Source organism: Taeniopygia guttata, chromosome 1A (genome assembly GCF_048771995.1).
Source record: "Taeniopygia guttata chromosome 1A, bTaeGut7.mat, whole genome shotgun sequence".
Lineage (NCBI taxonomy): Eukaryota > Metazoa > Chordata > Aves > Passeriformes > Estrildidae > Taeniopygia > Taeniopygia guttata.
In genome coordinates this window covers 25631140-25643950 of record NC_133025.1, presented here as the reverse complement: position 1 = coordinate 25643950, position 12811 = coordinate 25631140, and the positions used below count along the sequence as shown (strand labels likewise).

The window sequence follows — 12811 nt, the reverse complement described above, 5'->3', positions numbered from 1 at the left end:
GCTATTTCAATTTTAGAGGAAGAGTAATGAGCTGGGGTGATGACAACTGACAGTACTGATCCATGTTCCTCAAGACACCGAGCTCCTTCTTTAGCTTGTGTAAGTTCACAATGAATGTGTCTAACTGTTGACCTGCATCAAATGAATATGTGGTTAATTCTCCAGTTCTCCTCCCCTGGTTCTGATATATGTGTTATAGAACAGAGGGTTCTTTTTCTGTTTTCAGAAAAATGGGATGATCCTGAACACCTGTCAGAACTGCATCTAACAACAATTTTTCATAGAAAATTCATTTAAGAAAGCTGACATTTTTTCACCCTGCCTCTATTAGAACCAACCAACATAATCACATAATGATCATAACACTAAAACGTATTAAAGACACATTTTATATTTTCTGAGATGAAGTAGGGAATCTCAGATTCTCATGGTATCCTTCTTTCTCATATTGAAAACTGCTCCATTAATGTTTTGAATGTTGGGGAGAAAACTTTCCTTTGACTTGTGGTATTACTGTCAAACCTCCATAATGAAACCTATGGGATGTGCATTTATGCAGGCATTCAGTGCTCTTATTGGATTGGCCTGTAGGATACTGAACTCAGTTGGTAACACTCCTCTCAGGACCAAAGCACTCTTGTCAAGATGGAGATGCAAGCCCAGGGCTGACATTTCTGTGCTTTCCTGCTCTCAAACGCAGCAAAGCCCGTACAGACATATTTAGATTTAAACATTTAAACATCTGCTTAAGTCCCTCCTGTTTCTGGAAAGCATTGAAGCTTTTCCTTTAACACTTTGCTGATTCAGACTGCTGGTTAGATGCCAGCTTCTATTTGAGATGTTAAATTAAAACATCTTCTAGCTGGTTCCTTTGTCCTGCCATTCGGGAAAAAAAACAGTCAATGTAATTAAAAAAAATATATAGAATAATAATATTTGAGAGGGATGTGTTTCCCTTGAAAGCATTTTTTTTTTTTGGCATTTTTCTGATAATAATTCTGACGTGGAATTATATGAAGACGTCTTTGTTAAGTTAGTTACTGTTCTATGTGTGCCTTTGCAGGAAGTTGTGAAGATTTTCAGACGATTAAAGGAAAAAAAAAAATCTCATATTGTGTTCCATTACATCATTCTACAAGAGCATCACTCATTGTTTCCTTTAGCATGTGGCTTTCAACTTCAAGAAAAGCATTCCCAGTGATTGACGCCCCAGTCCCACGTCTGCCTTATCGAGAGAGATGCAGCTTTGTGCGGGACGACTTTCTCCACCGTTACGACACATTCTTAACTTTTTTTTTTTTTTTTTTTTTTTTAAGCGTAGAAAACACCCAGGGAGGTCTCAGGTTAGTCTCTGCTGGAATTTCACTCAAGGCATTCACGACTGCTGCCACCTCAAGCCCGATGTGTTGCACAGCACATTCGGCGCCGCACAGCATCGTGTGAGCCGCGGCTCCATCATCCCCAGGGAGAGGGAGAGGGAGAGGGAGAGGGAGAGGGAGAGGGAGAGGGAGAGGGAGAGGGAGAGGGAGAGGGAGAGGGAGAGGGAGAGGGAGAGGGAGAGGGAGAGGGAGAGGGAGAGGGAGAGGGAGAGGGAGAGGAGCTTCCGGGGGGCGACGGAGCCAGAGGAGCGACCTGGGCGGAGAGGAGAGACCGCCGGGGACGGGAGGGACCCGCCAATGGTGGGCGGGAGCCTCCAAGGGTGGGAAGGAGCAGTCGGGGATGGGAAAGAGCCGCCAATGCTGGGAGGGAGCCGGGTGGGATGGGAGGGAGCCGGGAGGGATGGGAGGGAGCCGGGCGGGATGGGAGGGAGCAGGAAGCATGGGAGGGAGCCGGGAGGGATGGGAGGGCGCAGGAAGGATGGGGGATGCTCCGGGAGGGATGGGAGGGAACCGGGAGGGATGGGAGGGAACCGAGCGGGATGGGAGGGCGCAGGAGGGATGGGAGGGAACCGGGCGGGATGGGAGGGAACCGGGCGGGATGGGAGGGAGCAGGAAGGATGGGGAGGAGCCAGGCGGGATGGGAGGGAGCAGGAGGGACGGGAGGGAGCCGGGAGGGGAGGGAGCCGGGAGGGACGGGAGGGAACCGGGCGGGAAGGAAGGGAGCCGGGCGGGATGGGAGGGAGCAGGAAGGATGGGGAGGAGCCAGGCGGGATGGGAGGGCGCAGGAGGGACGGGAGGGAGCCGGGAGGGGAGGGAGCCGGGAGGGGAGGGAGCCGGGAGGGACGGGAGGGAACCGGGCGGGAAGGAAGGGAGCCGGGCGGGATGGGAGGGAGCAGGAAGGATGGGGAGGAGCCAGGCGGGATGGGAGGGCGCAGGAGGGACGTGAGGGAGCCGGGAGGGGAGGGAGCCGGGAGGGACGGGAGGGAACCGGGCGGGAAGGAAGGGAGCCGGGCGGGATGGGAGGGAGCAGGAAGCATGGGAGGGAGCCGAGCGGGATGGGAGGGCGCAGGAGGGACGGGAGGGAGCCGGGCGGGTAGGGAGGGAGCAGGAAGCATGGGAGGGAGCCGGGCGGGATGGGAGGGAGCAGGAAGGATGGGGAGGAGCCGGGCGGGAGGGGAGCGCAGGAGGCGGCGGCGGAGCGCAGGAGGCGGCGGCGCTGAGCCTGTGTTGCGGCGCCCTCTGGTGGGGGCGGCGCGCAGCCGCAGCCCCGCTCCGGGCCGGGCCGCGCTGGGAGCGCCGCCGGGACCCGCCGCTCCGCAGCAGCTCAGAGCGCTTTCCCAGCGCCACATGCTCGTTGCTGGAAAGGCTCTGCCTCTCTGCTCTCTTGGAAATTATCAAGCTCGGCTCTTACATAACGCACAACAATTCGCAAGGAACAGATCGCACTCAGACCATATGTCTCTATGTGGATGTTACTTAGTTTGCGGTTCCATATTGCAAAGCTGTTGGTTTGCTTTGTTTGCGTTAATGATATGCAGTATGCCATTATTATGATATTGCTGCAGCTGTAAGGAAGAGTGACACTGACAGTATTGAAATTAAAGGTGCGAGTAACACCATGATATCTGCAACGATGTGGGCTGCTTTGGCCCTCTTCACCTAACCCTTTCACACTTGTATATTTTTTTACTCCCTTATCCTTAGACTGACATGGTGATATTTAGAGGGTATCTCTAATAATGGGAAAAGAATAGAGAGGAATGAAGATAAGGTTTAATCTCTGGTGAAACTTTTCTTTAATGAATGTTGGATCAGATATGGCGTAAAGGAGCATCATAGAGTTCTAAAGAATGAGGTGGGGAGCAATGAACATGCAGATCTCCCATGGAGAGATTGCCAGGGAGAGATTCTGACATACTACATTGTGGAGGAGTTAGTAAAAGGAGAGATCCTCACATTAGCTCCCCTGAAATCCATTTGGCTCACCATTAGAGTCAGGAGCAATCAAGGCAATGTCAGTGAAGCTTCTTCCTCTGACTGTCCCCCAATATATTGCTTAACTGCTTTATCTGATTATTGAAAGCCTGCAATCAGAACTATCACTCTTCTCAAGTTAGTTAACCCAGAGCATGGTACATAATGCAGAGCAGTTTATTACAAATTAAGGACTGAATTCAGACAGTTCTACTTTTGTGAGCCCTAAAAACTCTTTGTTTCCCAATGGACTTGCTTAGAGCTTGCATCAAATAGTTGTACAAAACAAACTCATGGTAGGTTGTGAACCTTTGCTTTAGAAAAGTATTGGGTTGTTGAACAGCCACCATTCTTTGGGCCAGTTTTGTTTATTGAATGCATTTGAACTGCATTATTTTGCTCTGGCACATTGACTGTGTAGAGCTTGAACAACAGGAGAGGAGGCTGTGGGGGAGGGAGGGAGAAACTAAAGACAGCAAGCTGACCTCCCTGTATGCTTGTTTCTGCTGCTTTCCTGCACTCCACTGACAGCCAGTCCCACATGATGCATGGTGATTGCTGAAACCTGCTACCTGCTGTGTGAGTCTGATACTTTCCAAAGGCTGATTGTAGCTGAGAAATGGATGACCCTTGCTCTCACACATCCACACACAATACGAATAATATTTCTTGGGCAGGAACAAGATGGGTTTTTTCCTGGTTTTTTCTTCACTCCACATGGGAAAGGTGCTGCCTATTATTGACTAACCTCAGTTATGGACTCAAGACGTGTTTTATATAACATATAGCATTTTGTGGTCTGTCACATCTGTTTTTATGCTCCTTGTTTTTCCCTTGATAGTGTTGCCTGGCATGGTAATGCCTGCAAACACAATGGAGGCAATTCTCATCATAGTAGCATCTCAAGTGGTACTTTCATTGGCTTCACATTTACCTCCTGTAATATGATTAATTTTGTTGGCAGTTAGAATAGCTCCTGCTGTGAAGCTCATGTGCTCTTTCTCTGGGACTTATGTTCCCTTTCTGTTATATGCCCTCAACAGATGTGAGAAAAAATAAGGAGACATGTGATGCAAATATCTTGCAGAGGGCATGAACTCAACATGCTTCACAGGCTGCTCAGGTAAAATATGAGCTGTCATTAGGTGTTACAAATCATGCTGTGGGGCAAGATATTAAATAACTTATGAAAGACAAACATTTATGGACTGCAAACAGACTAGGACTAATGAATGAGAGTTCACTTTCAGCAGCAGGTGCGATTTAAGGGTTTCCCCCTCACCTTGGAGGTGCTCATTTCTCATTTATTGCAAGAGATCACTATTCTATAGTTGTGCTCTTTGATGGCATGACTGCACCATCTACCAGATCTTTGCATGGCTCTTTCCCAAACAATAACACGAGGCTGTACCTTTTGGAAAACATGGTTTCCCAGGTCACAGAAACTGTGCCAATGGCACAAAGAAGGGTTGTGTGTGATAGACTCTTGGAGCAGAACCAGAAATAGTCACCAGTGAGTGGGAAATTGGTTAAGACCTCCTAAGTCAGATATGCTGCAAGCAGAATAGTAATATTGAAACATATTCTTACACAGTGGTGTAAGACATGTTGTGTGCTAAGAAAGCACTGTGTAAGACATGCAAAATTCCACCCAGAACACACAATCTAAGGAGAACAAAAGATTATAAGAAAATATATTCTGTTTACAATTAATCAAGATGTTGATAATATCTTATGTTATATAAGATGCAAAATTATTTCAATGCTACCTTAAATATATTTAAAGGATGCTCTACAGATCATCTCACCTACCATCTATTCTTCACCACCATTCACAGAAATTCTAAAACAACATTCCATAAGTTGCAAAGATTCACAGTTTTTCTTTAAAACTCAATGTATCTAAATCTAAGGAAATTTGTAAAATTTTCAGCACAGACTTGGGAAATTAAAGAAATTATGTAATTGCTCCATGTTCCACAGTCTCTAATAAAATTTGATTACATGGATGAGTGAAGAAGAAATCTATCAAAAAGTTATGCAATTTTAAAATCTGGGTGGTTTTAATTACTATCTTGAGGCAAGTCAAATTTTGGGTTTTTTAAAATATGAAAAATTTCAACAAGAAAGTATATATTTGCACAAAGGAAACTATATATAAATTTAAAGTTCTTAAAATATTAGGTGCAATGTTTCCAAACACAGAGGGAGCAAACCACAGCTCTCTGACCTTGGCATTAGCCCTGCTGTTTTCACAACTCATAACTCAGGAGTTATTTTTGCCTTGCTGTGAGAGAAGGAGACATCTAACTCAGGCCACAGGAGGCCCCCACAGAGCAGGCAAAACAGCAAATTTCCACAGCCTCCCTGGATTTTATATTAATAGATGTGCAGAATGTCTGCTCTCTGTGAGGAGAGCTGTGAGGAGACTCATAGCTGACAAGAGGAACAGAGCATTAGCAGTTCTGTCACTGAGTAGACACAGAGTCTATACTTTTGATACTGATGAACAACAAAGCTCAGTGAAATAGAGATAGTCACTTTGGATTAGTTATTAGAACACCAAGTACAGTACCTTTCACACTTTGAAATAATTTCTATAGTAATAAAAGCCACTGTGACGGTGTAGTGCTATTGTGGCAAATTTCATCTATTCCCCTCATTTATAAGCTCCTCTGTAATAACACTTTACCCATCAGAATTCATTGAAATGCATTTCATTATCCCAATCAGCCCCCTGAGTCACAGCTTTATTGTATTGCATTTCCTTTCTACTGTATTTGAACTTCCTTCTAATACTAAAGCTTATTTCAAGCCCATTACAACCAGTTGCAAATTAGCTTTTATTCTGCTCTGACTGCTGAAGTGTGTTTTAATAAATTTATGCAAAAATTTTTATAACATAATATTAATACACTTTATCTTTTAATTATTTTATCCCAAATTAATACAGTTATTTCTGATTTATTTCATGCTTTTTCTTTGTCCCAGGATGGGCTAGCATCTTGCCCACTCTCATGAGCATGGGTACTTGTAGTACTATGTTCCTCCTGATTTTAGGATTAGAAATTAGCATCACATACCAACATTTTATAAAGAGAAAAGAATACACCATATTTTATGTGCATGTTTTCTTTGGAACACATTTTTGGCGAAAAATCTCTGCAAGTGTGAGATATAGCTATAGATACTTGTGTATATACACAGAAGTAGAAAACATACTTATGACCAATTCGTGGAAATAAGGAAGGTCTTGCTCCCTGATTGGCACCAACTACATGCACCTGGGGAAGTTAACTCTTTCGTTCTCTAATTCCCCTTCATCATCACTCAGCTCTTCCAGTGAATACCAGCAGAGACTCACTCACTGAATCTCCAAAATTTACGATTATCTTTTCAGTGTCTATACACATTTCACAGATTTGAAGTACGCTCATAAAAAAGCTATACCTTTAAAACAGTGAGTGGCAGAACCAGAGAATATATAGAACTGCTTTAGCAATGCAGTTGGAGTAGCTTAAATTCTACACATTCCAGAAATGTTTATTCTTCCATAAAAATTTATTCATGTTATGATATTCTTTGTTGGTGGAAGCCCTGTCTTGGATCAGAAAGCAATGAAATGAAGTGCTAGTTTCTTCTACAAGTGTCTGTTTGATGTTAGTGTATGAAGACATATAGATATGACTTCACCTCATCAGAGATCCATTAAGAGTGAAACAAGAGGAGGGAGTCAGCAGCTTCTGTCTTTTGGCTGACTGACACTTTCCATGGTGGGATATTTTGGGGAATATTTTCTTTGAAAAGTTCCCACACCTCTAAGCCTCTCAGCAATGATAAGACTTACTTGACAGGATTGTGCTATTAGATCAAGGAGTACACTTTTTCTTATAAAATTCTCAATAAATTTGCTGAGATTTAAGCTTCTGCCATAAATTTTGTTGCGGTTTCTCCTGCATTTTTCAGGTCAATTTTTTTAACATGTTAAAATAATGAAACTGACCTTACTGCTTACTTACTGATCCATTGACATGGATCTTTTAAGTGGGAACAATAGGACTCATACATTTTATTGGCTGCCTTTTTTTTTTTTTTTTCTTTTTTCACCTTCAAAGTCATTGAAAAGGCTTGAGATTTTTCAGCAGGAGGAGGACAAAATATGCATTGTTTATGGGTCTATTTCTCCTAGCCACTACATTTTATCTTAAAGACTCAAGCACACAAAGACATAGGGAGTGTGCCGAACTTTTACACACTGGTATCTTGCCCAAAATTTCATTTGTGGGAATCTTAGTTCAGTCTGCTTTAATCAGCAACAAGTTTTTGCCTGTCTGGTATCAGAACAAGAGTTTTGCTTCAGGTAAACCTTTCTGCAAGCACCTGATGCTAGGAGCACTGCTACCATGTCCAGCTCCATGGACGGGACTTCCCTGGACTTACTAGTATTCCATGTGTTGCTAATACAGCAAATGTAACATACACTAACACAACTGCTGCGGTGGCTTAAGTGTTGAGAAAAACTTGGTTCAGAAAAGCATCTGTGAAGATGAATACTGTAGGAATTATTTGTTAGGTGATACAGTAAAACTAGTTCTGCAGTCACAAACATACTATAAACAACAGGAAAATTAGACTAAGACAGAAGAAAAATTAGACTAAGGGAGAGTGGATCTGCAAAAACAGATGTAAGCAGCTGCTGAAGAGAGGAAAGACTGAAGAAAGACAGAAGTCGTAGCAGATATATTCTATCACAAGAGAAAAAAAAAGAGAAAATACATCTCTAGAGCAGATTAGCTGGAGAGAGACAGCAAAAGGAAAGGAGAAAAACCCCATGGAGCCTGTTTTTTTTTTAAAGTAATGAAATAATTCTTAGTATAATTTGCTATATTTACATTCCATTGATTTCTTTTACATTCACATTCAGACAGCGGGAACACTGATATCAATTCTAACAACTGCTTTTACTACTTCCTTCAAATTCTGAGTTCCACATGTACTTTTCTATTTTTATCCTTTATCTTTTTTGTCCTTCTCCAGATTGCCTTTATGAAATCAAGACTAATCACTAGAATAAGAAAAACAAGTCCTTTTGTCCCTCAGACAATATTGATTTTTGTGCAGTTAAAGATTCAAAAGCATTTATTTATACTGGAAATAATTTTAATACTAATTCCAAACTGTCAAATATTATCCCTATCCACCTACTTGTAATATATCTGCATTTGAAAGTATGTTGCTCTTCCGAAGAGAAGACTCTCTTTTTCCTTAGTATTTCTTTTCCTTTTCATTTTCCATTGTAAACCCTCCTAGCTCAGGTTGACAGTATCTTTTGAGGTTGACCTTTTCCACTAGATGGCACATGGGGCCATATGAGTGTCAGGAGAGACACAGGTTGCTGGACTGTGTTGTAAGAATGCATGTAATGCTAAAAAATATATTCAATTTAAGACCAATAAATTTCTTAACTACTGTTAACTGGTATAAGTCCATAATACCATAACATGGTATAAGTCCAATATCCCAGCTTCACTGGGATATGCTGATCTATAATAGCCAAAACTTAATGGGTATTGCATATAAAATTGTTTTCTAAGCTGTTTTATAAGACATCTTGGAAATGGAGAATTTCTATGTTTAATATGAAAACTGTATTCTATCATAAGAAACTGTATTATATCCTAATATCTTATTCTTCATAGATCCTTAGAGATCACCGGTATGAAGATTTGAGCATCAGATGGAATTTATCTGGTTACCATATAAAAATCTACAAGGAGTGTACAGGCACAGTGCAATGAATAAAAATATGCAGAAGATTTCAGTGAAAGGGTATAAAAATGAAATACATCATTAATTCTTCAAAGATCTGATGTCTCTTTATAGTCTTTGCTTTTAGTTCCTACAACCTCTTCAGTGATAATTACTGGTGCTTTTACTTTATCTGAGGATTTCTGAGTCAGAAATGTATATCCCTCTTTGCTGCCAGAGGACTGCTTGCCCAACAGCAATTGACTGCCCATATGCTGTTGGAAGAGGCAGTTATTCAATCCTGTTTGTCAGGTCAGTTTAAAAAACTTGGCAGACCTGGAAAGTGGAGGTGGAACACTGGAGGTGTAACTTCTGTGTGAATCTCAAGTTTTTTATTTGTCTAGAAACAACTCTTTAAAGACCCCCTTGTTGCTCTAATGGCCCAGAATACATTTGGTTTATAGCAAATATAGCAACTTCTGTCTCTCAGTTTTTGTCTTGGGCCACAGTGGAATTGCTGATAGCTGGGAAGCCATCCAGCTGACCAGATGAAGTCGATGACTGCATTCCACAGGGTCCATGACACTTACCCAGGTCTCCCAAATGACATTTTCCTCATACGGAAAGTCTTTAAAGAGATTTACATTTGAAACCTTTTATGCAACCAGTGCAATCACATAGCACTGGTTGCTGTAGAGTGATCTCCAGCTCTTTTTTGTCCCGAAGTGAACTTCAAACTGTCTCTAAAAATAGGCTATCAATTTTGCCTTTTTCCTATCACACTAACTATTGCACTGTTTATGACTTCTGCAGTTATTAAGACTCCAGAAAAACTTCTATCAAAAATTGGCACAAACAAAACCATTCTGGCGCTATCTTTCTTTCCTCTATGGCTGTTTGCCCAGGCTAGCTCTAAGGAAGGCCTTGAGTAAGTAAACGCAACTTTTCTCTAAGCTACAAATCAGAGCAGGTGACAATTCCCATGGAAAATACTTTCCATGAGAAATGTTCAGCTAGTTCACCCCCAGAAGAAAAGACCTGACAAAGTGGTCAACAAGCTATTTAATTTGAAATACTATGCAGAAACAAAGATAGATGGCACAGAGACAGTGATCATACCAGCCATTCCCACATGAAAAGCAAGAGCTGTTTTAGGTAAATTTCATCTTTTAAGTGGTGTCTAAATTATATCTGGTGAACAGACCATTGCAACTGACTACCTTTGTGATATGAAGTCAAATCACCAGTTCTGTCCTATTCATATGAATCTGCCCAACAATATGATTCTGCCTTATGACATGAGACACATGAACATGGTATGGTCATCTCCTGAAGACTGTGCACACAGAATCTCTCCAATACTCTTCACTGTGCCACCAGTGCCTGCCGTAACTCATCTGACCCCCAGCCTTATGTCCCTAAATTTGGCCACACCAACCATATCTTAGCTCTTGCCCAAAGACTCCAGATGGGCACCCAGGACTGAGCAGGAGGGGATGAAGACATCAACATCAGCAATATTCTTATTTATCATGAAGAAAAGATCAACCTGGAAGTTTCCTGAATTCAAGGAATATCTGTTGGGTAGAACAGGTAAAACACCCTGAGCTGTACATGTCTATGAGCAACCATCTATTTTTTTTTGTATTCACAAACGTGTGACGTTGGTCCACTTGTTCTTGAAAAAAAAACCTGAGCTATGAGGTATTTTATATATCAAAGCTGTGAAATACATGAAAGACAAAAAAACACTGATAGAAAAGAAACTGTTGAAATTCTAGAAGTTAGTAACTGAAGGACTCAAGAGAAAAATTTTATCATTATTTAAACTGTGGTCCAAGCTAGAAAGCAGTAGAAATCTTGGACACCTCAGAAAGATCAAAGAACAGATTACTACAACTTCTCTTGTCTGACTGGTGGCCACCTGTCCAGGAAGCAGTGTGTGTTTCTGTGTGTCTGTGTTGGGGTGCTAAGCATGTTAATGCTTAAGCTAGCAGCATGTGAATCCCATCTAGCTATACCTCTTCTGGGAATTACCCAGGAGAAAAATTGCAAACTACTCCAGAATTTTTTTGTCGTGAACACTTTACAGTTCCAACTGAGCTAACCCTTCAGTCCATGCTGTTACTGGGTGTTATGGACACAGCCTGAGTCTTCTCTGTACAGCAGGTGTCTGTCTGAAAAGGCAGTCTAGAGAAAATGGTTTGAATAAGAGTAATCAAACTCAGAGGCTCTGTGTTTTCTAACACATATCATGGTAGGAGCACCTCAAATCTCCCTTCCATAGCTCTGGGTGTTAACTCCTGCTCCACTGGCTTAGTCAGAGCCAGAAGTTAAAATAGCCATTGGCCTAGAGAGGAACATACCTCTTCATCATTTCTAACATGGATGTGCAAGAGCTAGTCTGGTAACACAGCTCCATGCAGTTATCACCAATTCACAATGTCATCATCCCTGCAGACCAAATGTGTCAAGAAGAAGACAATAGCAAAAATTCATCCTAAAGGGCTGTTAGGACCTCCTTGAACTGCGCGAGCCATGGTGTACCACTGTGTTTTTTGTCTCTCCAGCAGATGCAAAACAAGCCCCTAAAAATCAATTCCTACCACTTCTGCTAGACCCTGAAAATGAATTAGCTGCAGTTGGTAATCATTTGTGTAAACAACTGCCAAAAAAGCTAATAAAATTGGCATGAGTGCTTGATCACAGTCCAGCAGCGAAGTATATCAACAACGTAAACACATTTGGTTCCTGTGCTAGGTATGGTAGAAGAGCTTGTTAAATCATATAAAGTTGAATATCATTGGAACTAGAACAGTTCTTCATGTTGCCCAGAGGTTAAAAGGAATAAAAACCTTGATGGGCAAAAAGGACAGATAAAGTAGGACTATAAGTGTAGACCAAAACCATTGCAACTTTTGACACTCCTTTAGTAGTCATCGTAATTATCAGTGGAGTAGTTAATAAAAATAGCACTAAAGAGCCATTTTAATTGGTCAAGCACTGCTTAGTCAGCTTGCCCTGAATCTTTCTCTGTGTGCATGAATGACATGTGAACCAGCAGTTTATTTTTATCCCTGACTGCTCAGTCACTCTTCCAGTGGAGCCCAACTAACTGCAATTTCATAGGTCTGAAGAGATATGGTTAGCATCTTCAGAATGTTCTTCCTGGAAAATTACTTATAAATAGGATTAACTGTATAGGGACATGTATATTTGGTAAACCTCTTTTGAAATACAGGTAACATTTCCATCTAAAACTATGTTGTTTTCTAGAATTTTGTGTTGTTTGGTTTTCCTGCTAAGGGCCAGGAAAAGCTAGTGAGCCTTAGCCTAAGGAAACCAGGGGTTCCAAGGGCTACACAGACAGCAGTGTCATTCTTACCTGTTTAAGGAGCCTTTTTTATCACGTCTACAACTGGAGACCAGTGCTTCTCAAGTCCTTACTGTGCAGCAAGAGCCCCAAAACCTAGGGAGATAGAATGAGCAGCTCAAATTTTCAGAAACTGTAGGCATCCCTTTTGATACCATCTTCTTTGTTTTTTTCCCAGTTTATATAACCTGACAGATTTGTAACTGTCATGGCAGACAGCTGCTGTATTTTGAAATGAGGGAAAAAATCAGTGGCATCAAAGACACATGCATTACTATTTTTTGAGGGGGTCGAGTTCCTATAGGTCAGGTTTTAGATGAAAGCTTTGAAAATTCCA

The 12811-nt window shown here is 41.8% G+C and overlaps 1 long non-coding RNA gene across 1 annotated transcript; it reads left to right on the top strand.

The window, feature by feature from the left end:
- The first annotated feature begins 1585 nt into the window (after positions 1-1585).
- LOC121468167 (uncharacterized) lies at positions 1586-9491 on the top strand. Its single transcript, XR_012052759.1, has 3 exons — positions 1586-1679; positions 4397-4476; positions 9053-9491. It is a non-coding gene; the product is annotated as an uncharacterized lncRNA (long non-coding RNA).
- The last annotated feature ends 3320 nt before the right edge of the window (positions 9492-12811 follow it).